We start from the raw sequence: 12,290 nt of genomic DNA on the forward strand, positions 1-12,290 counted from the left end.
TAACGGAGAAATTATCACTGGTCTAAACGGCTCAGAATTAGGTACGTTGTTCAAGAAACCAGCTTGCGCGTTCAGCTGTACCAGTGTGTTAGAAGTGCGCCGTGGCCAATAAATCCTACCGCGTGCTGTCCCATTGCAGTGTCAACTATAGCGGGGTGTCCCGGTTTTACTTCAAAAATGGTTATCCGCGATTATTCAATTCACCGATTATTTGAACTTGAAAGCCGGAAAACCGGATAACCGGAGTGATCGGCTAGCGAACCATGTTAACCGGCTTTGTATACGGATATTAGGATATCTGGATTTCTGTTTTATATACGAAAGACATCTTTGTGAACCCTAGCAGGATTCTTGACGTCGATTATATGGTGTCACTGTTTCGGCGCCGTTTTTTTTTTTTTTTTTCAGGCCGACTTCGTTGCCATGGTTGCTCTATTGAAGAATATGTCTCACACACAACAAAGAACATGGCCATGAATTACACGAAGGCGGCATCTCTTTTAACAACCAGCACTCGTGGCATGGTCCTAGATGTACAGTTTCATTCGTACAGTTCATACTAGCTTGCCATTACTTCGCAATTGTTTTGGCATGATGAGTAAGCTTTCGCCGTGTTATGGCAAAAACGGTATCAATAAAAACATTCAAATAGCTTTATATAACTAGGGCGTTGAGGTTCTTAACCCACAGCACGGAAACAAGAAAGGTGAGTGCATTTTTATACGCACGATTCCATAACTCAGTCTATTCCTAGACTACAGTAAAAAGTCACAGCTAGCAATTTATTATGTGTACGAGTGATGGTGTTCTCATGACTGAACGTTTTATCGTGATAAAGGTTGGGAAAAAGCTATTGAACTGAGTTCATTACACATTAACCGAACTAAGCGAAAACAAGAGCTGTGTGATACTAACTGTGGCGTCTGAGAAAACCCCCAGTCGTGCCCCCGTTGTAGTTTCGACGCAGCGGTTATCCTCAGACGGACGACATTGACCTGGTGCTCACTTCGGCGGCATAAAAAAGCGGATTCCGCCTGGAATCTCGCGTTGTTGGCGGTTTGGTAAAGTTGGCGCTGTCATACCGCTTTGAACTACAGAGGTTTTAGATGCGACGCTGAGAGGAGCATCTCTTGCCGGCGGCCCTGTCCTGCGTCCGTCGTCGTCTTCGTCCGCGTCCGCACAGCTGCGTCTCTCCTCCGCTCACCCCCTCTCCTCTCTCCGGTAGTGAACACTCTCGCCCAACATCTGCGAGCGCGTGGCGCAGCGCACTCTCACTCCGCCGGTGGGCGGCGCTCCGCCCGGCGCTGCGCGTTGTGCGCATGAGCAGTACTTTATCTCTCTCTCTGTGGTCTCCTCTCCTTCGGATGCGTTCCGCGCTCCGGCCGGTCTCTCAGTCGACGGTCACCCGCGCTTGCGCTTGCGCTTGTTCTCTCGCAGTACCGACGATTGCTTGATGCGACGGTTCCTTTAATAAAGCCTCCCTCTAAACGACAACAACACCAACGTCTCTCATTATGCTCAAAATTACGCCCGCATCCCCTCGCGTGGAACCCAACGATGTGATTAAACGCAATTCACGTTCACTACGCGTTTCACGCAATTTGACTAATCGACCCAACGGAAACACCCAACGGAACTCCCTTCAGCGTCGCATCACACCAGGGTTCCCGCGAGGGGAGGTGGGCGTAATTTTTTTCAATTATTTTAAAAACTGTTGTAGCGGCCACCTCTACGCTAATGACGAAGGGAATTTATAGCCTTCATGGACACGTTACCTGTGGAACGGAACAGTGTTACAGTTACGGTTACCTAGGCCAAAAAAGTAACTGTGTTAAGCCCGTTCTACATGGAGCGAATTTCGCCTGCGAATCCGCTGGAATGAACATTCGCACTTGCGAAGTTCGCAATGCCCGGAATTGTCGTCTACATGGGGCCTGCGAACACCGCGATTTTCGCATTTCAGATGCGCCTTGTTTGCAGACTGAATTAAGTTTGCCACCAGCAATGGTTGTCGTGATTTTATCAAGGGTGGCTTTATTTTACTTTCTTGGCAAGTTGTTTCTGCCTGGTTTGCGGTAAATATAAGTTTATTTGCGGTTTTATATAAGAATGCCCAATTCTTTATCAATATACGCACACACAGCAGAGAAGACAAACGTTTTGGTGTGCCCGCGCTTTTGTCGCGCTCATACAAGCAACGCCATCTGGTTTCCAAGCGTGCAAGTGGTGCCGAGCTGTGCTCCTATTAGCCGCAAGTCCGGCCCCTCTACGCCGCACACGCCGCACGAGCGGCGTTTGCTCGACCGCTTCAAATGTTTGGCACTTTGCCGCAGCAACGAAAAAAGGTGGTTTTGCCGCACGAGCGGTGCCGCATCAGCGAATTCGCAGGCGAAATCGCTCCATGTAGTACGGGCTTTACAGTTACACTTACAGAGTTTCCAAAAGTAACGTGTACATTTAACGTTACTGTGAAAAAGTAACTTCGTTACCTTTCGGTTACTGTATAGAACTAAGTTATAGATCACAAACAAAAACGACAGAGCTTGTTTAATGGAAACGTACGAAGGCGTGCAAGTAGTCAGAGGTGCACACGGTAAAACCGAAGCCCAACACCAACAATCGTTGTGTGCACCTCGTTCTGTTACATCAACTTCTTTGTTGATGCAAACTTCGTGTCGGGGAATGTATTTACAAGACGCATTGTATCTTAGGATCAGTTGTTTGTCAAAGTTGGCATCCTAGAGCTTTCCACTTTTCGGATGGCTAATTGCCAGCTCCGTTTTTTTCGTTCCGCTCTACTCAAGACGAAGGAAAAGTTTTAAGAAATCACCTTAAAGACGACCTCCGAAATAGGTCTTCTGCAGAGAAGATAATCCTCTGAGCAACCTTCTCTCCTAAACTGCGAAGGGAACAATGTGGTGGATGAGGAAAGCTGGAGAGGATATGAGTAAGAAAGATGTCCGAAAAAGTGGAAAGAGCGAGCTGTACCCAGGCCTTTAACAGAAGTTGCTTTCGGATATTTTTCTTTTTATAAATAAGGAAGTAAGTTAAGCGGCATTTCCAGTTCGGCTGTGGTGTAAAAAGTAACAGTGTTACTGTTACAAATTGCTCTAAGTTAAACGTAATTAGTTACAGTTACAAGTTACAAGTTACTGAAAAAAGCAACGAGTTACCGGTAAAGCGTTACTAGAAATCTGCTGAAGTCGGAGTTCAAATACTCTGCATTTAATAATACGAAGAATCGTACTGGAAGCAGTTTCTAAAGTTATAACAAGTTTAAAAAATACCAGCCCAGGATTAGACAATATACCAGCTTCGAAAATTAAATTGGTTGCTCATCAGTTATCCAGCGTTCTTGCAAGTATTGTTAACAATATTTTCAAAAGCGGTGTTCTCCCCGAACAGCTTAAAAAAGGGAAAGTGGTCCCTGTTTTGAAGAAGTGGGATTCTACGCTCGTGGATAATTAGCGTCCAATCTTCCCTTTTAGCCCTGCCCTTTTTAGCAAGCTAATTAAAAACTTATTGCAGTTCGCCTAATGAACAACCTAAATAAATTTAATATTCTAACGCCGCATCAATTTGACTTCCACCCAAATTACTCAACAGAACTTGCCCTAATACGATTTACCGATACAGTTAAAAAGTTTATTGAGAACGGGTTAGCGCGGTTGCAGTTTTCATATAAATCAGAAAGGCGTTTGATACAATAAGCCACTTAATACTTTTTGCAAAACTTGAATCAATTGGAATACAGGGGCCAGCTTTTACACTACGTCGCAGTTATTTGTCTGATAGAACAGAGGTTGTGAAAATTTCTGACGCGTTTTCCTGTCCCATTATTATTAATCAAGGCGTCCCTCAGGGATCTATTCTAGGACCGCTTCTTTTCCTGATATACATTAATGACCTCCCGACTTATCTCAAAACGCCGCACTGTATTCTTTAAGCGCACGATACCACGATATTTGCCCATGATAAAGACCTAAACAATCTAATATTAAAGAGACCCTGCAACACTTCTTTCAACTTTTTTTGAAATCTAAATGTTTGCAGAACGTAGTCACCCAACACACCCAGTATTTAGATTAGAAGGCCGCAAAGTACCTCTGACAAAAATTACTGCTCTATGCCCATCAGATAACTTGTAAACTCGCTCAAAAGATTTTTCTCTCTTTACCGGCTTTGACGTTCTCTGACGGCTGGAATTACGTCACTGAAGCCATATAGCGGCTGTTGGCCGGTTTTCCTTCAGTTGCAGCAATGAACGGTTTTCGATAGGAAATTAAAAAAAAAAAGACACAAAAACAAAGCAGACATTGAAGGCGTATCTGGTGCGACGAGCAAATCACGCGGTGCCGCTCTGGGCTGGCGATAACTATAGCTTTCGCAGTGGTTCCAGACGCGAAGGAAAGAGTGAAAGTGCTTATCGAAAGTGTTGCAGGATCCCTTTAAAGCTGAACTCGGATCTACAAAACATCGTCTCATGATGCGAAAACAACTGTTTTCGCATGAATCCTACGAAAACAAATATTATGAATTTCCATACCCATAACAAACAGCTTTTCACCACCCCGCAAATAAATCTTGGCGATCAGGCTATTTCTGCGTCTGGCACTGCGTTATTCCTTGGAGTTGCGCTTGATTCGCTGTTAAAATTTCATGCACACATTAAATAGGTTACAAAGAAATTAGCATTCGGGATACGTGTATTAATTAGAACACGGCATTACTTCCAGCCACATATCCTTCGGTCACTGTATCACGCATTTGTTCAAAGTCGTCTCACTTACTGTTTGTCGTCATGAGGCAACACATACTTCCCCAATTTGTCGTGTCTACAACGTCTCCAAAACCAAGCGGTTCATGTATTAACTTTCAGCCCCTTCAGGGCCCCGGTTTACAGGCGTCTAGATAGCATGAAGTTCCTACCTCTCACGTGTTCATTGCAGCAAACATCAGGCCTGCTAATTTACCGTGCCCGCCGACAAAAAAGTGTCGCTGTTGGTGCTTTCCCCACATCTTACCTTACCAATACAAACATTACCCGGTTTTCTGAACAGCATAACTTATTACTGCCGAAAGCGAACACCAACTACGGTAAGCAAACTGCCTTTCTGTCAGCCATTGCACTCTGGAATTCTTTGCCGGTATCGATTAAATCATCGTTTTCTAAACATACATTTTCGAAGTGTTTGAAAATATACCTAATCGAAATGTAGTTACGTAATTCTTAAAATAGTTTTAAATTCCTAAAATAGTTTTTTCTGTGTACCTTGTATCATTTGATTGTATACTTCTGTCCGCATTTAACTCCAGATTTCTTCCGTTTTTGTTTTTTTAAAGTGATGATTGCTGAGAAATGTATGGGTTACTGTACTATTACCTGATCCTGATTTCTTGATGTTCCCAGTTTGATTAGACATTTTGATTTGCATTCCTTGATTATTCGTCTAGTATTGTATACTTTCTAATCTTTGTGCCGCAAGCTCGCGCAAAAATATGAAATGGTATTATGGAAAAGAATTGATTTTCCGTCGCCTGACCCTGACATGCTAATAGTTTAAATTACTTTGTGTGCATTCCGTTCTGCCATTATTTTAATTTTGTCTTGACAATTTCGAGCCAGGAGGTCCCCCTGACAGCCGACTTCGGGACCTCCCTCCTTCTGTACAGACTAACTTCAATATCGCATTTTTTAAACCAACCATTTATTGAATAAACCTTGAAACCTTGAAACTTTGAGGTCATTCGCATTGTGCAATCTGCACCAATAGGTCGATGACAGAGCTGGGTATGGCAACATGCCAAAAGGTCTTCAGACAGCATTACGGTGAAATGTGGCATATGTAATAAGGAGTTCATTATTAACATGTCAACGTCTTCATTAGCGATACACCTTGTTAGTAAGCACGGTCTTCAGAAGCCATCCAATACTCATTCGGAAGTAAAACATACCGCTTCCTGTCGCAATGTATTGTTTTAGGTAATCGCGTTGCTGTTTCTGCCGACTCGCCGAGGTGCCCCAGTGGCTATGGCGTTGTGCTGCTGCTGAGCACAAAGACGCCGGTTCGTTTCCCGGCCGCGGCGGCCGCTTTTCTGATGAAGGCGAAAAGAGAAAAAAAAACGTATTTCGGCGCACGTTAAAGATCCCCACGGGGTCAAAATTAATCTAGAGCCCTCCACTACGGCGCGCCTCGTCGACTGTGTAACGCCGGCGCGTTAAACCCTACAATCAGACAAATCAATCTGTTTCTGCCGGTGCACCACGTATGAAGTAAATGGTGATTTATTTATCGCGCATTTACAGTTCAATCCAGGGTGTCGAACCGGAACCGATCGGAACCGGAACAGAACCGGTATTTTTCCTGGAACTGAACCTGCACTCGAACCATTATTTCTCGGGCATGTTGAACCAGAACCGCAACTGAACCGAACCGGTTTACAACGAAACGTTTCGACCATCTGCTGTTGATAACGCACCGTCACCATTGTTCGGGGCTTTCCTCTTTCACGTCCCATTAGCTCTATAATTTCTCACGCACTTTCGTTTTAGGTGCGAAGCACCTTAAGACTTCGCAATGAACGTTTACCGTCCAACGATGTCACAATGTCCGTTTGCCGTCCAACGGTGTGTCCCCAAGTTCCCCGTTGTCCGTGCGCAGTGACTACAGCGAGCTACACGAGAGGGCGCTACGCGCAAACAAAAGATCTAAGTGCAGGTTTGGCGCGCCGTTCGAATGGGATTTGTACTTCTCGGAGACTTCAACGTTAACATTCTTAACATAGACTTGGACAATAACTGGCTCGTGCAGTTCAACGCTAATTTAAACTATAATTTGAGAAAAACGGAGTTGAATTGCAGTTGCAGCTTTAGTGACTGCAGCGAACTACGCGAGAGGGCGCTGCGGTAAAACGCGTATGACTTGGCTTGCGTGTGGCGTTTGTCATTTACAGTGCACTTACTGCACCCCAAATCATTCAATAAACTTTGAGTGCATCATTGTGCACGGACGGCAACACGTACTCATCCACACAATACACACAACTGGCGCCCCAGTGCTTCACACCATCGGCATCGTTCACCGCGTGGAGATGGTGTGATTTTTATACCAGTCACAACACTATCAACGCTCTGGTCGCTGTTGCAACATGAGGGAAGGTATGGGCGCCAATGTTGCAATGGTATGCTACTGTTGGTAGCGTGAGCAGAGTGCAAGGCTGAGCAAACCAAATGTCGTACTCTCGGCAGCCTGCAGGCGGTATCAAGCATCCGATTTCTCTTCCGTCGCGGAGAAAGTTTAGGGACAATCAGGCCGCAGAATTGCTGCACTGTGCAAGGGCGACGGCCAACACCCCAAATGTGCATGTTTGTTGTATCGCTGATTTCGTTTAAAAAGGTCGCAAACCTAGAAAGCGCAATTACTTGACAAGTGCGACCCTCAAGAGCTGCTCTGCGGCTGATCAGTTGGCTGCCGACTGCAAGAATGCGGGTTCGATACCCGCACCCGACTGCCTCTTTTCTGACATAGACGTAAAATGAAATTAATATATTAGCGTCCTGAGCCCGTTGGTACTCCATTGTTGAATAAAATGATTGCGCTAAAAACAGACACGGACGGAGTGAGGACCGTGTGTGTCTGTCCTCACTCCGTCCGTGTCCCTTTTTAGCGCAATCATTTTATTTAGTAAAATGAAAACTTCCATGTGTCTTGGTTACGGCGCATGTTAAAGATACCCAGGTAATCTAAATTGCTATGCCAGCCACCAATTCCAAACGAGGTGCATTTTAGCACAGGAGTAGCTTTCGGGGAATTAAACGCGCCAGTATTTTTGGAGAAGTGGGCTTCGTCGGGAAAACAAAGGAGGCAAGGCCCACCATGTGGTTTTAAGTTATTCCGCACCGAGTTCCCAGACGAATAATTTCTTCAATTATTTGGATGGGTTCAACCACAGATTAAGCAAAACAACAAAGGATAAATTTTGCTCTGCATTTCCCTTCCATTGTCCAACCCTTAACATATCCCCCAAAAAAGTGTCAGCACGTCATCATGGCGGTGGCCGTGAGCCCCGTAGTGCCTGACATAATAGCCTGTTTCCTAAATGATAGGCTTTCTTTGGCTATCCATGCGGAAAACTTTACACGGCAGGAGTTCCAGAAGGCAATTGTCATTGGACGAAATTTGCAGTGAAGACGGCAGATACGCGGCCAATTTTCCAGGACGCGTAGAGCGGGCAACTAACTTTCCATTTTTTTTTTCATATTCAAATAATGATAATAGGTACCGCACAGAAAACTGTTAGCGTATGGCACGCGCTTTCTCCTTTTGCAAGAAATATGGCACGCGCTTTCTCCTTTTGCAAGAAGCTGTATCCTCCAATGTTGCGCGCGCTATGTATTCCGTCTAGGATTAAAAAAAAACACTAAACAAATAGATGGCATTGCATAAAGGCAGGCCAGTCCGGCGCTCTACCAATTGCCCAGGTTTCATACTTAGGGCTTGTTCTGCTGTTTCGTCTCTTTTAGGGCTGCTTTGTTTTCGGAGATGCACTTCACTGACTAGTCTGACCCGCTACTCTGCTGTTGATGCTACTAGTTCCGTAGGGGGAGTAGTGCTGTCGACAAATTAAATGGCGCGCCTTCCCAAAGGAGTCCTGTCTTGTGCTTCACGAGTCCAATCCCCCTTTCATTTTGTAATCGCACAATCTGTTATAAGATTCTGCAACGTAGCGGACGGAACGAGGGTGGTGGTCAGTCATAACGTAGACGTATTCATGGTTACGCACACATTCATAATCGCTATCTGAAAATGCAATCCAGTGATCAGAGCAATATGACGTTAACTAAAGCTCACTTTTACAAAATTTTGGCTAAAATTGTCGAGAAACTTACTACTAACAAACTATCCTAAGTGACTAAACAATCAACTTCATTGGTATACCATTTAAGTGGCTGCTCCAGGATTTCTTTTGTTATGCTACAGCTGATGAAAAAAGTACGCCGCTGGTATTTAAACAAGTCATCAGCTAATGTACGGAGGTGATGCGCCGGTACGCAAGCATAGCTCTAGGGCTTTTATGCTAAGGGTGATGGGCAGAGAGAGGAGTGCGATTTCAAGAACAAAAACCAAAGAAGCGGGAGAAAGTACATCCCACAGACAGTCATGACCCTTGGCGGATGCTTTAAGTAGTCCCAAGGACAACTTAAGGGCAGGGCTGGAAACTAGCTCGTAAATCGTCACTGCTTCATTTGTTTGTTTTTTTAATATCTGGCCTAATTGGTTACTGCTCCATTTAAATATTCACAGTTTACAGGGAGACAGCAGTATTTTGAATGCACCAGAATTGTATTTAGTTTTTATGGTTGCTTTAAACTACGAAAATTTTTTTTGACACTTCGCTAACATTGTAACTCTCGGAGCCGGTTTGCGAACTACTTCGGGTTGGCATTAAGTCGAACCAGAACTGAAGCAGAACGAAATAAATTCACGCGTACCCGAGCCGTAACTGAACCGGTATTTTGTTCATTTCGACACACTGGTAAATGAAATCCTGCAATGAACAAGTTGCCCTTAGCTTGAAATATCAATCAATCAATCATTGGTTTATTTCAAGCATAGGTACACAATATTTGCAAACAGTGCTTGAACCCTTAGCCAAAGGCTAGTTGTGGGTCCAAATTCGGAAATACATAGTTATAAGCAGTCTCATTGTTATCAATCAGTGTACAAACATACTGTCAGATTAGAGTAACTACCAATACAACCAATACCAACATACAACCAATACCAATAAAACCAATACCAATTAATACAACCAATACAATACAACCAATACCAATGCAACCAATACCAACATAACACGTGACGACTATTTAAAAAAAAAAAAGAAGAAAGGCCGCGAACTTTGCGACTGTACGCAAGTGATCGTGCTGCGATCAAAAAGGAAAAAAAAACAAGTACGTTTCTAGTGTTGGGGACATTCATGGGCATATAACAACAGAAAATGATTTTTCAGTTTTTTGCAGAAGTTATGGTCATTCCTCAGGTCAACAGGGATTTTATTCCACACTTTCGCACCAACGTACTGTATAAGTCGCTCACCATAAACATTATGAGTAAGGGGAAGATTGAAATTGTTAAGGCTAAAATTTCTTGTGTGCCGTAATGGACTATTAAATAAGGAGACAGGAAATGGATGATTGTTCCTTACTATGCTGTATGTGATTCGAGCCGTTTTATCCTCACGCATGTGATCAAAAGGTAATAGTCGAAGCTGAGTAAACAAAGGCTTACTGTGTTCATTGTATTTGGCGAAATTCATAATTCTAATCACACGTTTTTGCAATCGTCTGATGGGGTTAAGGTACGTAGTGAACGTCCATCCCCAGGACTCTAAACAATATGTCATGTGACTTCTGATAAAGGCATGGTAAATTATAAGCAGGATTTTTGCTTCAAAACAATCACGAGCTTGTAAAAGGGCGTAGCATCCGGATGCTACCTTCGAACAAACATGCGTAATTTGGTTCTTCCAATTTAAATTGCTGTCAAAGATAATACCTAGATATTTGAAGGAACTGGTTTGTTGAAGTGCATTATCGTTAATAATCGGTTTAATTATGCTGTAATTTACAAGTTTTCTCGGAGAGTGAAAAATCATGTATTTAGTCTTCTTTGTGTTAATTGTCAATTTGTTTGTTGAAAACCAGTTTGATATTTTAGCTAGCTCTGTGTTCAGTTTTTCCTGAAGTTCATCCTCAGTATCGGCTGTGAATATGACACCAGTGTCATCGGCATACATGAGCATTTCAGAAGAGATTATTTGACACAAGTCGTTTACATAGAGGGTAAACAGTAAGGGCCCAAGCACGGACCCTTGTGGAACACCTGTTGTTATGTATCGTAGTGCTGTTCGCAAACCTAGATTATTAGGTTCGCAAACGCATTAGGTTCGCAAACCTAATGCTTGCGGCCCAAAACATTTCGCTAAGCTTTTTAGCAGGTGTTGGTAGCGATGAGTGAGAAAGTGATCCTGACTGTGAGTCGTGTCACATACCGGAGACTATTGAGCATGTGCTGTGCAACTCTCCCTGCTACGCGCTTTACCGTGGAAAGCTAGTCACGTCGTTGGCCCAGTTAGACAATCGGGCATTATCTGAGGATGTCCTGCTTGGACCCTGGCCAGACCCGCAGTATTCAAAGAAGGCCTTGAAGGCAGTGCTGGCATTCTTGAAAAGCAGCGGTTTGGCAGCTAGATTGGTGCAGCTCAATCCTGTTGTGGTAAACTATTGAAAATGTACTGTACACAGCATAGGCATTCTGTATATACTTATACTATCCCCTCAATGTCCAGCATCATACCTGTCACCCTCTCTATCAATGCTCTTCCCCCCCTCCCCCCCCCCCCCAGAGTACCAGGCCAAAGACTATACGCCTCGAGCGTGGCCTGTAGGGGCGCCACTGAAATCCCCCTAGCGGCCCGTTTCGACAGCAGCCGCGGGAGTCGCCGGCCCGCTCCCCACTGTCACCGTTGCTTTCGGGGCCCGTTCACGACTGAGATTTACCGTTTGTAGGCGTTGGAAATATATATTTATGTGGAGCAGTCACTCTGTTAGCAAATGTGGTGTGTTGACGAGAGTGTAAATGTGTCTGAGGCGATCTTATGGCGAATTCCATTGGGAGAGCAGGAGCACTCAAAAGCACTCTGAAAGTGCTCTCTCCTGAGCAGGCGTGTTTCAGTGGTCGAAAAGGAGTAGGAGCACTGTCATCCAGTGGTAGAGCGAGGTCACTTTCGCTGCTCCGAGAGCAGTCGGGAGCCGTCCGATGTGCTCCCGCTTGAAAATCGGAGTAAGACAAGGAAGTCACATGACGTTTAACGTCATATCCTCCCCTTTTTCTGTTTTTTGTGTTTTTTTTCTTTTGCGAATTGTCGCGGCTCGGCGACCGCGTCCCGGAGAGGGCGGCGGTATCCATCGTGCATTTGCAACTTTGCGGAATGGGCAGCGAGCCCTCGAGCATGCGAGTGCTTCCTCCCGCCACACATGCTTTGCCCGGCTTTGCTCACACATGCTTTTCCGCAGAGATTGCTTACGTGGAGCGAACTTTCACGGCGGAGTTCGCGCGGCGGGAAATCTCCCGCGGCAGGACGCCGTATGTTCGTCGGGCTGAGCTACATGGAGCGACGGCATGGCGCGCGCCGTCGCATCGCCGCTGGGTTGCTCTCAGTGACTTCCAAGCCCAGAATCAACGGTGCCGTTCAGTAAACGGACCCAGTGAAGGAGCTCCCCACTT

Source organism: Haemaphysalis longicornis, unplaced genomic scaffold, assembly GCF_048455015.1.
Source record: "Haemaphysalis longicornis isolate Haplotype H1 unplaced genomic scaffold, Haemaphysalis longicornis Haplotype H1 scaffold_1, whole genome shotgun sequence".
Lineage (NCBI taxonomy): Eukaryota > Metazoa > Arthropoda > Arachnida > Ixodida > Ixodidae > Haemaphysalis > Haemaphysalis longicornis.